Consider the following 15,665-nt stretch of genomic DNA (forward strand, 5'->3'; position numbering starts at 1 on the left):
GTGAAAGGGAGGAAGGAGGACTGGCCTGAGCCAGGCAAAGGGCAGGGGAGATAGAGCCAGTTTCCAAAAAAAAAAAAAGAACACAAAAGAAAGAGGAGAAGTAGGTTCTCCAGCAAAGATTATGAAGGACAGTGATGAGAACATAGGAAAAATCATAGGCAAACTGGTGGTGAAGGGCCCTACGTGCCAACCTAGGGAACATTCCTTTCATCCTAAGTGGAAGTTGATTTGATCAAGTTGCATTATAGAAAGACTACTGTGGCTGCCAGATGAAAATAAAGATGAATAGGAGACAGTAAGGCTGTCATCCTAATCGCTGAGGCCATGGGAGAAAGTGTACTGAGAGCTGGGCATAGATTGTACGCAGACACAGAAATTCCCAGCTTTTACATATCTACTTGGGAGGAAGATATGCAAATGTAAACCTGCTATCTTTTGCTGCAAGAAGTGCACAACCATTGTAATTAAAGTAACTGCATTTTATCATGATCACTTTGCATAAAACATAGTTCTTAGTGACCTGACCTTTTATTTTTTTCTGACCTCATTTTTTCTAACAAGTACAATGAGTTTTATATTATGTATAAGATTTTATTTATTGCTACTATACACTATTTCCCAATCCCAAAGGGATTATGAATATTTTTGAGTTATATAATAGTACTGTTAATTGATTTAGTATCTAAAATTGTAATTTGGAAAATGCTAGTGAGGAAAACAACAGAATGGGAAAGACTAGAGATCTCTTCAAGAAAATTAGAGATACCAAGGGAACATTTCATGCAAAGATGGGCTCGATAAAGGACAGAAATGGTATGGACCTCACAGAAGCAGAAGATATCAAGAAGAGATGGCAAGAATACACAGAAGAACTGTACAAAAAAGAGCTTCACGACCCAGATAATGACGATGGTGTGATCTCTGACCTAGAGCCAGACATCCTGGAATGTGAAGTCAAGTGGGCCTGAAAGATGATGCTGTGAAAGTGCTGCACTCAATATGCCAGCACATTTGGAAAACTCAGCAGTGGTCACAGGACTGGAAAAGGTCAGTTTTCATTCCAATCCCAAAGAATGCCAAAGAATGCTCAAACTACCGCACAATTGCACTCATCTCACACACTAGTAAAGAAATGCTCAAAATTCTCCAAGCCAGGCTTCAGCAATATGTGAACTGTGAATTTCCTGATGTTCAAGCTGGTTTTAGAAAAGGCAGAGGAACAGAGATCAAATTGCCAACATCCGCTGGATCATGGAAAAAGCAAGAGAGTTCCAGAAAAACATCTATTTCTGCTTTATTGACTATGCCAAAGCCTTTGACTGTGTGGATCACAATAAACTGTGGAAAATTCTGAAAGAGATGGGAATACCAGACCACCTGACCTGCCTCTTGAGAAATCTGTATGCAGGTCAGGAAGCAACAGTTAGAACTGGACATGGAACAACAGACTGGTTCCAAATAGGAAAAGGAGTATGTCAAAGTTGTATATTGTCACCCTGCTTATTTAACTTATATGCAGAGTACATCATGAGAAACGCTGGACTGGAAGAAACACAAGCTGGAATCAAGATTGCTGGGAGAAATATCAATAACCTCAGATATGCAGATGACACCACCCTTATGGCAGAAAGTGAAGAGGAACTCAAATGCCTCTTGATGAAAGTGAAAGTGGAGAGTGAAAAAGTTGGCCTAAAGCTCAACATTCAGAAAACGAAGATCATGGCATCTGGTCCCATCACTTCATGGCAAATAGATGGGGAAACAGTGTCAGACTTTATTTTTTGGGGCTCCAAAATCACTGCAGATGGTGACTGCAGCCATGAAATTAAAAGATGCTTACTCCTTGGAAGGAAAGTTATGACCAACCTAGATAGCATATTCAAAAGCAGAGACATTACTTTGTCAACAAAGGTCCGTCTAGCCAAGGCTGTGGCTTTTCCAGTGGTCATGTATGGATGTGAGAGTTGGACTGTGAAGAAGGCTGAGCGCCGAAGAATTGATGCTTTTGAACTGTGGTGTTGGAGAAGACTCTTGAGAGTCCCTTGGACTGCAAGGAGATCCAACCAGTCCATTCTAAAGGAGATCAGCCCTGGGATTTCTTTGGAAGGAATGATGCTGAAGCTGCAACTCCAGTACTTTGGCCACCTCATGCGAAGAGTTGATTCATTGGAAAAGACCCTGATGCTGGGAGGGATTGGGGGCAGGAGGAGAAGGGGATGACAGAGGATGAGATGGCTGGATGGCATCACTGACTTGATGGACGTGAGTTTAAGTGAACTCCGGGAGTTGGTGATGGACAGGGAGGCCTGGTGTGCTGCGATTCATGGGGTCGCAAAGAGTCAGACACGACTGAGCGACTAAACTGAACTGAACTGAGTGAATCTAGAGCAAATTATAAGTCCAAATCCATATTTCTCTCTAAATAAAAAATGTAGGTATTTGTGAATACCTACAGTTTACTACGGAGAAGGCAATGGCACGACACTCCAGTACTTTTGCCTGGAAAATCCCATGGACGGAGGAGCCTGGCAGGCTACAGTCCATGGGATCGCTAGAGTTGGACACGACTGAGCGACTTCACTTTCACTTTTCACTTCCTGCATTGGTGAACGAAATGGCAATCCACTCCAGTGTTCTGGCCTGGAGAATCCCAGGGACGGCGGAGCCTGGTGGGCTGCCGTCTATGAGGTTGCACAGAGTCGGACACAACTGAAGCAACTTAGAAGAAGAGGAAGAACAGTTTACTAAACATTTCATAAATAACTTGTTTTAAATTCCCTTGAAAATATGTGTATAGCTCTAGTTCCTGTTTGAAGAAGGAATAAATTCAGAGAGATTATTCATCTCTATCATGATTATACAGTTCAAATAGCAGAGACAGTATTTGAATCCAGCTTTTCTGGGTTCTCAGGGTTATATTCTTTGTCGTTGTTGTTGTTCAGTCATTAAGTCGTGTCCAACTCTTTGTGACCCCATGGACTGTAGTTTCCCCACGGACGCAAAGTTTCCCTGCTACTGCTAAGTCACTTCAGTCGTGTCCGACTCTGTGTGACCCCATAGATGGCAGCCCACCAGATTCCCCCGTTCCTGGGATTCTCCAGGCAAAAGTTTCCCTATCCTTCACCATCTCCTGGAATTTGCTCAAACTCATGTCCATTGAGTCAGTGATACCATTCAACCATCTCATCCTCTGTTTCCCTCTTCTCCTCTTGCCCTCAATCTTTCCCAGCATCAGGGTCTTTTCCAATGAATTGGCTCTTTGCATCAGATGGCCAGAGTATTGGAGTTTCAGCTTCAGGATCAGTCCTTCCAATGAATATTCAGGGTTGATTTCCTTTAATATAAACATCCCAACCAATGCCTATTGCAGTTAAATCTATATCAGCAAGCCTGAGGGAGTTGGCAATGGGTTTTCATTCTGACAGTTACATCTGGAGGGTTAAATAGGAATAGGATAAGTAAGCTGAGAGATGATGGGAAAATCAAATATTTGGAAAACGAAAAAGGGAAAGAAATAACAAACAGAACCAGAATACAAGAACCAAGTTATGCTGAGGCACCACTGGGTGGTGAGCTCCCAGTGGAGCAAGATTGGGGGTAAAAGGGTCCTGAAGACTATGGTACAACTTTAACTACACAGTTCACCACAATCCATCTCTCTCATCTGAGTTCCAAACTGTCACTCTCGTATATTTGCAGGAAATTTCCACAGGGTTGTCCCATAGACAAAACATAATCAGCATACTTGGTATGAAGCTCATAGTTTTTCACTCTGTCCATTCATTCTTCCACAACCCACCCAACTTAATTCCTCCTATTTGGTTGCCAACCCAGGATTCAGGTTCAAATGTCCATTTTCAAGGAAACCCTCCTACACTGTTGGTGGCAATGCAAATTGGTGCAGCCAACATGGAGAACAGTATGGAGGTTCCTTAAAAAACTAAAAATAGAGTTACCATATGATCCAGCAATCCCACTCCTGGGCGCATATCTGGAAAAGAGGAAAACTCTAATTAAAAAACGTACATGTACCCCATGTGCCCTGTAGCAGCACTATTTACAATAGCCAAGATGTGGACACAACCTAAATGTCCATCGACAGAGGAATGGATAAAGAGGATGCACCACATGCAGATACCATGGAATACTACTCAGTCATCAAAAAGAATGACATAATGCCATTTGAAGCAATATGGATGGACCTAGCGACTTCACTTTCACTTTTCATTTTCATGCACTGGAGAAGGAAATGGCAACCCACTCCAGTATTCTTGCCTGGAGAATCCCAGGGATGGGGGAGCCTGGTGGGCTGCCATCTGTGGGGTTGCACAGAGTCTGACACGTCTGAAGCGACTTAGCAGCAGCAGCAGCAGAGACGATTATACTAAAAGAGTCAGACAGAGAAAGACAAATATCATATGACATCGCATGATATCACTTACATGTAGAATCTGAAAAACTGATACAAATGAACTTATTTACAAAACAGAAATAAACTCACAGACATGCAAAACAAACTTATGGCTACCAAAAGGCAAAGTGGGGGGAGGGAGGAATAAATTAGGAATTTGGGATAAACAGATATACATTACTATACACAAAATGGATAAACAACAAGGAATAGCACAGGGAACCATATTCAATGTCTTGTAATAACCTATAATGGAAAAGAAATTGCAAAAGAACATATACATATATAACTGAGTCACTTTGCTGTATACTTGAAACTAATGCAACACCAGAAATAAACTATACTTCAATTTAAAAATAAATAAAAATCAGATCAGATTAGATCAGTCACTCAGTCGTGTCCAACTCTTTGCGACCCCATGAATCGCAGCACACCAGGCCTCCCTGTCCATCACCAGCTCCCGGAGTTTACCCAGGCTCACGTCCATCAAGTCAGTGATGCCATCCAGCCATCTCATCCTCTGTCGTCCCCTTCTCCTCCTGCCCCCAATCCCTCCCAGCATCAGAGTCTTTTCAATAAGTCAACTCTTCGCATGAGGTGACCAAAGTACTGGAGTTTCAGCTTTAGCATCATTCCTTCCAAAGAAATCCCAGGGCTGATCTCCTTCAGAATGGACTGGTTGGATCTCCTTGCAGTCCAAGGGACTCTCAAGAGTCTTCTCCAACACCACAGTTCAAAAGCATCAATTCTTCGGCGCTCAGCCTTCTTCACAGTCCAACTCTCACATCCATCCATGACCACAGGAAAAACCATAGCCTTGACTAGACGAACCTTTGTTGGCAAAGTAATGTCTCTGCTTTTGAATATGCTATCTAGGTTGGTCATAACTTTCCTTCAAATTGTAGAAAACTGAGTTTACTACATTAATAAAATTGAAGTTTATTAGTTACCAAAAAAAGTCCTTTACCCACCAAGTCATATTTAACTTTCCTTCTAAGTATTTCCCTTCCCTACAAGTTCCCTTCCTGTTTCTGTTTCATTTCCCCATTCTTTTACTGAATGACTACTAAGTGTCATTTAAGAGTCTGCCTGCAGGGCTTCCTCAGTGGTCCAGTGGTTAAGCATCCACCTGTCAATGCAGGGGACCCGAGTTCGATTCCTGGTCCAGGAAGATCCCACATACTGCAGAGCAACTAAGCCCATGCTCCGCAACTGAAGCCCGTGTGCTCCAGAGTCCACTAGCCACAAGGGAAGCCATCACCATGAGGAGCCCTCACACCACAACTGGGGAGTAGCCCCCACAACTGCAGAAAGCCCACAAACAACGAAGACCCAGCTCGGCCAAATATAAAGAAATAAAATTATAAAAAACAAATAGAAGAGTCTGCCTGCAATGCAGGAGACCAGGATTCAATCCCTGGGTTGGGAAGATACCCTGGAGAAAGAAGTGGCAACCCACTCCAATATTCTTGCCTGGAAAATCCCAGGGACAGAGGAGCCTGGTGGGCTACAGTCCATGGGGTTCTCAAGAGTTGGACACAATTCAGTGAATAAACCACCACCACTAAGTGTTAGGTACTAATTCTGTTCAATCACAAGAATACAAAGACAAATGAGAGACTATCCTTGTCCTTGGAGAGTTCACATCTCAAAGAAGAGTGTAGAAGGCAGAATTCTTTTTAAAAAATATTTGTTTTATTTGGTGCACACAGGGTCTTTTGGTGAGGCATGTGAGATTTAGTTCCCTGACCAAGGATCAAACTTGGGCCTCTGCATTGGGAGCACCAAGTCTTAGCCACTGGACCACGAAGGAAGTCTCCGATGGTGGAATTCTACGATGGCTCTAAAGATTCCCTCTCCTGTTGTGTATCTGCTGTTTAATTTCTTCTCTTTGAGTGTGGGTAACTCTTATCTAACCAGGCAAGCTCTTTGAAAAAAGAAGATATAAGGGCCAAAGGAGGAAGTCAGAGAGGTTCCAAACTATAGCAGATGCTTTTCTTCAGCTTCAAAGGAACAAGCCTGACCTCTGTCCATGGGATTTTCCAGGCAAGAATACTGGAGTGGGTTGCCATTTCCTTCTCAATCCCTGGGATCTTCCCAACCCAGGGATTGAAACCAGATTTCCTGCACTGAAGGCAGATTCTTTACCAATGGAGCTACCGGGGAAGCCCTCTCTGTTGTGGAGAAGGCCATAAAACAAGGACCTGAGAGAGGTTTCTGGGAACTGAGAGTGGTTTTTGGCCTCCAATTGGCAAAAAAAAAAAAAAATAGGACTCTGTCATACAACTGCAAGGAAATGAATTCTGCCAAGGAACTTGGCAAGGGATCTTTCCCTAGTTAAGCCTCCAAATGAGGATGCGTGCATGCATGCAAAGTCACTTCAGTTGTGTCCATCTCTGCAATCCTATGGACCATAGACTGCCAGGCTTCTCTGTCCATGAGATTCTCCAGGCAGGAATACTGAAGAGGGTTGTCATGCCCTCCTCCAGGGTATCTTCCTGAGTCAGGGATCGAACCCATGTCTCTTATGTCTCCTGCACTGGAAGACAAGCTCTTTACCACTAGCGCTACCTGGGAAGCCCAAATGAGGATACACCCAGACAACACCTTGACTTCAGCCAATAAGATTGTGAGCAGTGACCCAGGTCAAGTACACTGGCTTTCTGATTTACAGAAGCTGTAAGGTAATAAATGGGTATTGTCTTAGACTTCTAGGTTGTGATAATTTGTTCTGCAGCAACAGAAAACTAATACAGAGCAATAAAAGGATAAGTAGATCATTGTCACAGAGACTGCTCAATGCTATGGGACAGGCATGCAGAAGGATGCTCTCAGAGCCTAGACAGGGGCATCTAACAAAAACCAGTGGACTCAGGGAAGACATCCTGCCAGAGGTAGAACCTAGGATGATCATAAAGCGAAAGAGGGAGTTGGAGAATGTGTGTGACTGGGGAGGGCACCGTGCAGCCAAACATGTACAAGTTCCAGAGTGACAGACTTCCTGGTAAGTTGTAGAAACTAGAAATACTTCAACACATCTGAAATGAAAGGAAAAAGAGTAAAAGTTGATGATAGAAAAGTAAGATATGGTAATAAAAAAAGGAACACTTACCATTCACTGATTGTATACTGTGTGGTAGTTCAGGATGTAATCTCAACCGAGGTGTTCACAGGAACCCTCTGTGTGCTGGTGAGTTGCTCTTTTCCCTCATCCAGCCCCTGTTCCTCCTCTACTGCGCTGTGAATCACAGGGTGTTGATTCTTGCAAACCACCTTTTGCAGACTTCTTGCTGGGAGATGGACTTTAGGTTGGGTTGAGCCAATGGATAGCGCTGGGAGGAGCCTGGAGGCAGGAAGAGAGGAGACTCCAGGGTATTGCTCCTCTCTCTGACCCAGAGGCAGCCCCTCCTCCCTACCACCATCTCCCACAGACCCAGATGAGTGACTGTGCCTCCTGGGCTCCAATAATGCTTCCCCCTCAGTCCCAGCCTTGGGTGTGGCTGTTTGTTGTTTCCTGCAGTTGCTTAATCCCTCGGTAGTCTCACCTTCCCTGGTTGGGTCTAACAGCTAGCTCTCCAGTCTGTACCTTTTAACTAGTTCCCCTATTAAATTCTCTCTACTGGCAGGAGGGTTCATTTCCTAGTTTCATCCAGACTGAATCACCATGTTTTACAGATGAAGGAACTCAGACTGAACAACTTGCCCAATAATTCAGTTAGAATATCGTGGGACCCTGTGTCGACCAAGTCTGCGATTCTGAAATGGATGGCTTTCTGACAAGCTGCCTCGTCTCTCCAAACTTACCACCCCTGGACTGAGGCAGCTTCTTTTCATTGCACTACTCCAGCAGCCTCTGAGCAGTTTCCCACCTCTCTCTCTCTAATCTGCTATCCACAGTGCCGCCACATGCGTCCTCTGTAAGCATATTTCTGGTCACATGACATGTCTGGCAATTGCAAAGAGACCAATTCCCCATTCTAGACCCAAGACTACCTGGAATAATTCTTAAGGCAGTCTTTTTGGCTTCGCTTGTGTTAAATATTTTGCTCTACTGAAAATCTACCCTTGATTTTCACTTCTTTCTCTTTGCTTACTCTGTTTCTGTTCTTTTTAGCTAGAATGCTCAGTTTCTACCTTTTGAAAATAATCCTTCTGTTTCATCTTTTGAAATAATAATCTGCCTTTCAAAGGCTATTCATCTATTCATTTATTTACCAAAACTGGGCAAGGAACATTTAGGTCTTCAGGACAGAAGGAACAAAATTATCCCTGCCCTTTAGATTATGGGTTGCCAAATGTTTTCCATAAGGAGCCAGATGGTAAATATTTTAAGCTTTGTTGGTCACATGGCCTCCACTGCAACTACTTAATTCTGCCATTGTAGCACAAAAGACAGTACATAAATGACTGAGTCTGGCTGTTCCAATAAAACTTTATTTACAAAAAACACATGGTAAGCTGGATTTGGCCCATGGACTGCAGTTTGCAGGCTTCTTCTAGAAACTCACAAATAGAAAAGCTACCAGGAAGTGATAAATAAAAAAACATAGAAAAGAGATGTGAAGAAAAGAAGTACGATGTGCCAGCATCTATGTAAGAGTTTCAAATGACAAAATTAAAAAGAACAAGGAAGAGGGGATATATTTGAAGGGAAAAAAAGTTAAATTTCTTATAACCAATGAAAAGATGAACGCTTTCAGCTCATAAAATGCCAAAGAGAAGAGATAAGGAAAAACCAGACCTATACATTATGAGAAAACCCTGAAACTCTCTAGAAAAAGAGGACATGTGATCTACAAAGGAACAAGAGTCATATTGACATTAGACCTCTCAACAGCACACTGGCTGCAGGAAGACAAAGGAGTAATATATACCAAGTACTGAAAAAATTGTGAGGCTAGAGTCTTGTATTCAGCCAAAGTGTCATTCAAAAATGAAAGCATAGGAAAAGTGATATTAGCCTCAGGCAAACAAGTTCTCAAAAAATATGCCACACAAAGACCCACATTGAAAATATATTTGAGGAAGTACAGAAATGAGAAGGAAAAAAAGAAAACTGGTGTGTTTAAGAGATGTCAGTGGAATTCCCTGGTGGCCCAATGGTAAGGACTCTGAGTTCTCACTGCCAAGAATCTGGGTTCAATGCTGGGTTGAGGAACGAAGATCCCACAAGCCAAATAGTGCAGTATAAATTAATGAATTAAAAAGAGATATCAGAAGTAAGAGAATTAAGAATACTATAGAACTCCCCTGGTGGTACAATGGATAAGAATCCACCTGCCAGTGCAGGGCACATGGGTTTGATCCCTCGTCCAGGAAGTTAGCTGTGGAGCAGCTAAGCCCATGGACCACAACTGAAGCCCACACCTCTGTGCTCCACAGCTAGAGAAGCCACCACGATGAGAAGCCAGTGCACAGCAGGGAGGAGTACTCCCCACTCACTGCAGCTAGGGAAAGGCTGCGAATATCAACGAAGACACTGCTGCTGCTGCTGCTGCTGCTGCTGCGAAGCCGCTTCAGTCGTGTCCGACTCCGTGTGACCCCATAGACGGCAGCCCACCAGGCTCCCCCGTCCCTGGGATTCTCCAGGCAAGAACACGAGTGGGTCGCCATTTCCTTCTCCAATGCACGAAAGTGAAAAGTGAAAGTGAAGTTGCTCAGTCGTGTCCGACTCTTCACGACCCCCTGGACTGCAGCCTACCAGGCTCCTAATGAAGACACAGCGCAACCAAAAATAAATAAAGAATTTTCTTAAACACTATTATATACTTTAGTAAAGTCTCTTGTAACCTTAAAAAAGAGAAAGCAACTAGGACCAAACAAAAGAGAAAAAAATATATCCACTACAATGCAAACTAAAATCCTGGATATTATTAATACGATAGATGCTCTGGTAGAAAAATGAAAGGGACAGGAGACCATACTAATATGTACTTCTTTTGTTAGGGTAATTATATAGATGTGATGCATTTAATAAATAAATAGGGAGAAAATAACTATGGTTATGGTTGTATCGGTCAGGACACAGAAACCACACTAATGATTTATCAGGGAGCATTTAATGTAACAGTTAGCAACTAAGGGAAGGTGGTTCGACTTTTAACAAAGTTTATAAGACTATTGAGAGAGGGAAAAGACAACTGTGGAATAGAAAATGCAAGTAATACTACTAGCTCTGAGGTTGAGGAAGAATACTCGAGGGAGGAACCAACTCTGAACAGGCCCTGGCCCCAGCCGTGACTTAGGCCTCCTTGGAGAGGGCGAGGTTGCAGTTCACCAGCTGGCAGAATTTCACTGGAGAGCCGCAGCTCCGAGCTGGGGTGTGGCCCGCAGATCGGGGTGGTCAGCTGGAAGCTGTCCACTGGGGTAGTGGTGGGATTTGCTGGAGAGTGAGTGCCACTGGGTCTCCATAGGAGACGTGACAGAAACCGGAAGATCCAGAAAGGGCAGCCACCTCCTCTGCTGGGCCTTGCGGTGTCTCTCCAGCGCCCTCTGTTGATAAGGCCTAACACTGAACCAGCTGGCAAATCACAATGTTCACAGAACGTCCATCTCCAGGAGGCACTGGAGTTGGCAAACAAGACGTGAATACCTGGGACAGTCCACCGCCATTTTTCCCCCCACTCAGTGCTATATTGTCCATATTCATTAATGTTTATGTGTGTAGTTATTGAATATTCTTCCTGGTTATCTTTTCCTTACGGGGGCTTCCCGGGCGGGTCAGTGCTAAAGAATCTGCCTGCCAATGCAGAAGACATGGGTTCAATCCCTGGGTTGGGCAGATCCCCTGGAGAAGGGAATGGCAACCCATTCCAGTATTCCTGCCTGGGAAATCCCATGGACAGAGGAGCCTGGCAGGCCACATACAGTCCACGGGGCTGCAAAAGCCTTGGACACGACTTGGCAACTAAACAGCAACAGCATTCTTTTCCTTCCATTGTTTTTGGACTGTTTCACATATTATGGAAGTTGTAGAAAATGAGGAATAATGTAAACAATTTTAGGAATGGAAATGAATTGTGTCCAGTGAAATACAGTTGATTGCCTTCCTGTGGTTGCACCATTTTCTATCTTTTTCTAAATTCATTCCAGCATTCTTAGTTGCCTATCTGTGTGCTTTGTTGAGTTCTTCTGTGATCTAACTGTAACATCTTACTGGTTTCCTCATTAATTAATGAGGTAAGTAAAACCTCTGACATATAATCTTTTTATATTTGTATGAGAGTTATAATCTTAACTTTCAAAAAAATCGTATCTTAAGCCAATCCTAGAGCAGTCAAGTTCATAGAGATAGAAAGTAGCATAGTGGTTGCCACGGCTGAGGGAAGGAGGGCATAGAGAGTTATTATTTAATGGGTACCAAGTGTCAGTTGGAGAAGATGAAAAAAGTTCTCAAGATCGATGGTGGTGAGGGTTGCACAAAAAATGTGAATGTGTTTGATGCCACTGAACTGTACCTTTTAAAATGGTTAAAATGATGAATTCTGTGTTATGCATATTTTATCACAATTTTAAAAATTAAAAATTGTATTTTAACACTAGCTCAAAATCAGTCACAATCCTAATAAATATTCTATTGTGTTGGCCAAAAATTCCTTAAGAGTTTTTCCATAACATCCTAATGAAAAACCCAAATGGGCCTTTTTTTTTGCCAACCCACTATTACCTAAAGACTAAAAGCAATTGTAAAGTTAACCTCCAGAAACTTGTATGGAAAAGAATAGGAAAAAGAAGAAAATATTTAACATTAACAAATAAACACATACACATAACAAGCAAAGAGGAAACACCCAAAGTCCCTCTTATCCTTGATTTTGTAACTGGTCATGAGCCATAGTTGGTATTTACAACCCCCTTCTTTCATTACCTAGTCCATATTTCCTTTGCTCTCAGCTGAGATGCGAATACCAGGCCACCTTATCTGTCTCCCAAGAAACCTGTATGCAGGACAAGAAGTAACAGTTAGAACCGGACGTGGAACAATAGACTGGTTCAAAACTGGGAAAGGAGTATGTCAAGGCTGTATATCATCACCCTGCTTATTTAACTTATCTGCAGAGTACATCATACAAAATACCAGCCTGAATGACTCACAAGCTGGAATCAAGATTGCCAGGAAAAATATCAGCAACCCCTAATGGTAGAAAGCAATGAAGAACTAACGAGCCTCTTAATGAAGGTGAAAGGGGAGAGTGAAAAAGCTGGCTTAAAACTCAATATTCAAAAACTAAGATCATGGCATCTGGTTCCATCACTTTATGGTAAATAGATGGGGAAACAATGGAAACCGTCAGAGACTTTATTTTCTTGGGCTCCAAAATCACTGAGGACAGTGACTGCAGCCATGAAATTAAAAGATGTTTGCTCCTTGGAAGAAAAGTTATGACCAACCTAGACAGCATATTAAAAAGGAGAGACAGTGCTCGCTTCAGCAGCACATATACTAAAATTGGAACGATACAGAGAAGATTAGCATGGCCCCTGCGCAAGGATGACACGCAAATTCGTGAAGCGTTCCATATTTTTAAACGAGAAAAAAATAAATAAATAAAAAGGAGAGACATCACATTGCCGACAAAGGTGTGTACAGTCAAAGCTATAGTTTTTCTGGTAGTCATGTATGGATGTGAAAGTTGGACCATAAAGAAGGCTGAGCATCAAAGAATTGATGCTTTTGAACTGTGGTGTTGGAGAAGACTCTTGAGAGTCCCTTGGACAGCAAGGAGATCCAACCAGTCAGTCCTAAAGGAAGTCAACCCTGAATACTCATTGGACGACTAATGATGAAGCTTAAGCTCCAATACTTTGACTACCTGATGCAAAGAACTGACTCATTGGACAAGACCCTGATGCTGGGAAAGATTGAGGGCAAGAGGAGAAGGGGGCAACAGAGTATGAGATGATTGGATGGCATCACTGACTCAATGGGTATGAGTTTGAGCAAACTCCGGGAGATGGTGACGGGTAGGGAAGCCTGGTGTGCTGCAGTCCATGGGGTCACAAAGAGCCAAACATGACTGAGTGACTGAGCAACAATAACAAGCTTAGTTGGTCGGTTTCCTAGCAGACTGAATTCATCTTGAAGCATATTAGTTTTTTATACTCCTGCCTCTTTTTGGTTTTATTTCCTTGATTCATACTTACTATTGAGCAAGGAAATGTTAAGCAATATGCCAGGAAATTCCCTGGGTTCCAGATATAGTCCTGTTCATACTCAGTGGTTAGCAGCAATCTGTTTCCTCTTGGGAGTCAGGATCAATCAGTGCAGCAGCAGAGACCTTTTTTTACTGCCTGTCACTCTGAGACATAATAAATCCAAGATGGAGGCCAGGTGGCAGCCTCACTTTCCAATTTAGTGCATGTGCTGCTGTGTGGAAGCATTTCTCTTTTGAGAACAAAGATCCTTTTTTTTTTTTTTAACTTTTTAAAACATTTTAGTAACTTAATTTTTTAAAATAGGAGGATAATTGCTTTGCAATGTTGCATTTGTTTTCGCTGTACAACAACATGAATCAGCCACTGTTATTGTTCGGTCACTAAGTCACATCTGACTTTTTGAGACCCCCATGGACTGCAGCATATCAGACTTCTCGGTCCTTCACCATCTCCTGGAGTTTGTTCAAACTTATATCCATCGAGCTGGTGATGCCATCCAACCACCTCATCCTCTGTTGTGCCCTTCTCCTCTTGCCCTCAATCTTTCCCAGCATCAGGGTCCTTTCCAATGAGCCGGCTCTTTGCATCAGGTGGCTAAAATATTGGAGTTTCAGCTTCAGCACCAGTCCTTGCAATGAATATTCAGGGTTGATTTCCTTTGGGATTGACTAGTTTGATTCTCCTGAATCAGCCGTGAGTATGCATACAAACCCTTCCTCTTGAGCCTCCCTCCCACCTCCTACCCCTGCCAGAACTAAGACATTTAAAGCAACAAATCTCAGAGTTGCCAGGACGAGAAGCAAAAATTTGTGAGTGGGTTACTGAATACAATAGTGAGAGAAGCCACTCCCACTTACCCAATCTGATTCCTGAATCCATGTGTTCTGGGACGTGGAGACAATACCACTACAGCATCTTGCAAGACACAATCCTGTCTTTAAAGGTGTTGTCTCACAACTGACACCATAACTGAGTTTCCAGTAAGCAATTTCACTGTGAAGCTAGAGCAGCCTCTTCTAGATGATGGAATTTATGGCAAGATCTGTTAATTTACAGGTGTAAGTTCACTCAGTTCAGTTCAGTTTCTCAGTCGTGTGTGACTCTTTGTGACGCCATGGACTGCAGCATGCCAGGCTTCCCTGTCCATCACCAGCTCCTGGAGTTTACACAAACTCCTGTCCATTGAGTCAGTGATGCCATCCAACCAACTCATCCTCTGTTGCCCCCTTCTCCTCTTGCCTTCAATCTTTCCCAGCATCAGGATCTTTACAAATGAGTCAGTTCTTTGCATTAGGTGGCCAAAGTGTTGGAGTTTCAGTTTCAGCATCAGTCCTTCCAATGAATATTCAGCACTGATTTCCTTTAGGATGGACTGGTTGGATCTTCTTGCAGTCCAAGGGACTCTCAAGAGTCTTCTCCAACACCACAATTCAAAAGCATCAATTCTTCGGCACTCAGCTTTCTTTGTAGTCCAACTCTCACATACATACATGACTACTGGAAAAACCATAGCCTTGGCTAGATGGACCTTTGTTGGCAAAGTAATGTCTCTGCTTTTTAATATGCTATCTAGGTTGGTAAGTTCACTGCTGCATTTCTATTGCTGTGAGATGAATTTCTTGATCAGAAGCAGTGCTGATGTTGCATAAGGCATTCTGTGAATCTACTGATAAGAAGTCCTGGCAGAATGGTTACAAGTAGAGAAGCCAGCTATACTCAGACTATGTGTGTATTCTAGTGAGGAAGACTTCTCTGCCCTCTCAACAATGGAAAAGTTCCAATGTAATCAGCTTGCTACCAGGTGGCTGCTGATCACCCTGAGCAATGGTGCCTTATCGGCGGTGGGGTGGGGGTGGGGGGCATGTGGGGCTGGTGCTGGTCTCTGCTGTTGGCAGATAAGGCACTCGGTGATAGCATTAGCCAGATAGATCAGCCTTGGTAAGGAGAAGTCTGCGTTGTGATGTCCACGGCTACCCTCCAACCCTGACAGGACCGTTTTGTTCACTGGCCCATGAATAAGCACTGGGTGCCTGAAAGAGGTTGACATCCACAGAGCATGCTGTTTGTCCCCTGGATTATTAAGTGCCTCCTCTGCAGA

At 43.1% G+C, this 15,665-nt stretch overlaps 1 non-coding gene across 1 annotated transcript; it reads left to right on the plus strand.

The window, feature by feature from the left end:
- Positions 1 to 12,830: 12,830 nt before the first annotated feature.
- Positions 12,831 to 12,937, plus strand: LOC147370337 (U6 spliceosomal RNA). The gene has a single exon (XR_015166336.1). It is a non-coding gene; the product is annotated as a U6 spliceosomal RNA (small nuclear RNA).
- Positions 12,938 to 15,665: the final 2,728 nt, after the last annotated feature.

Source organism: Bos grunniens, chromosome 6 (assembly GCF_055505025.1).
Source record: "Bos grunniens cultivar Pamir isolate PY7600 chromosome 6, Bosgru_T2T1.0, whole genome shotgun sequence".
NCBI classification, from domain to species: domain Eukaryota; kingdom Metazoa; phylum Chordata; class Mammalia; order Artiodactyla; family Bovidae; genus Bos; species Bos grunniens.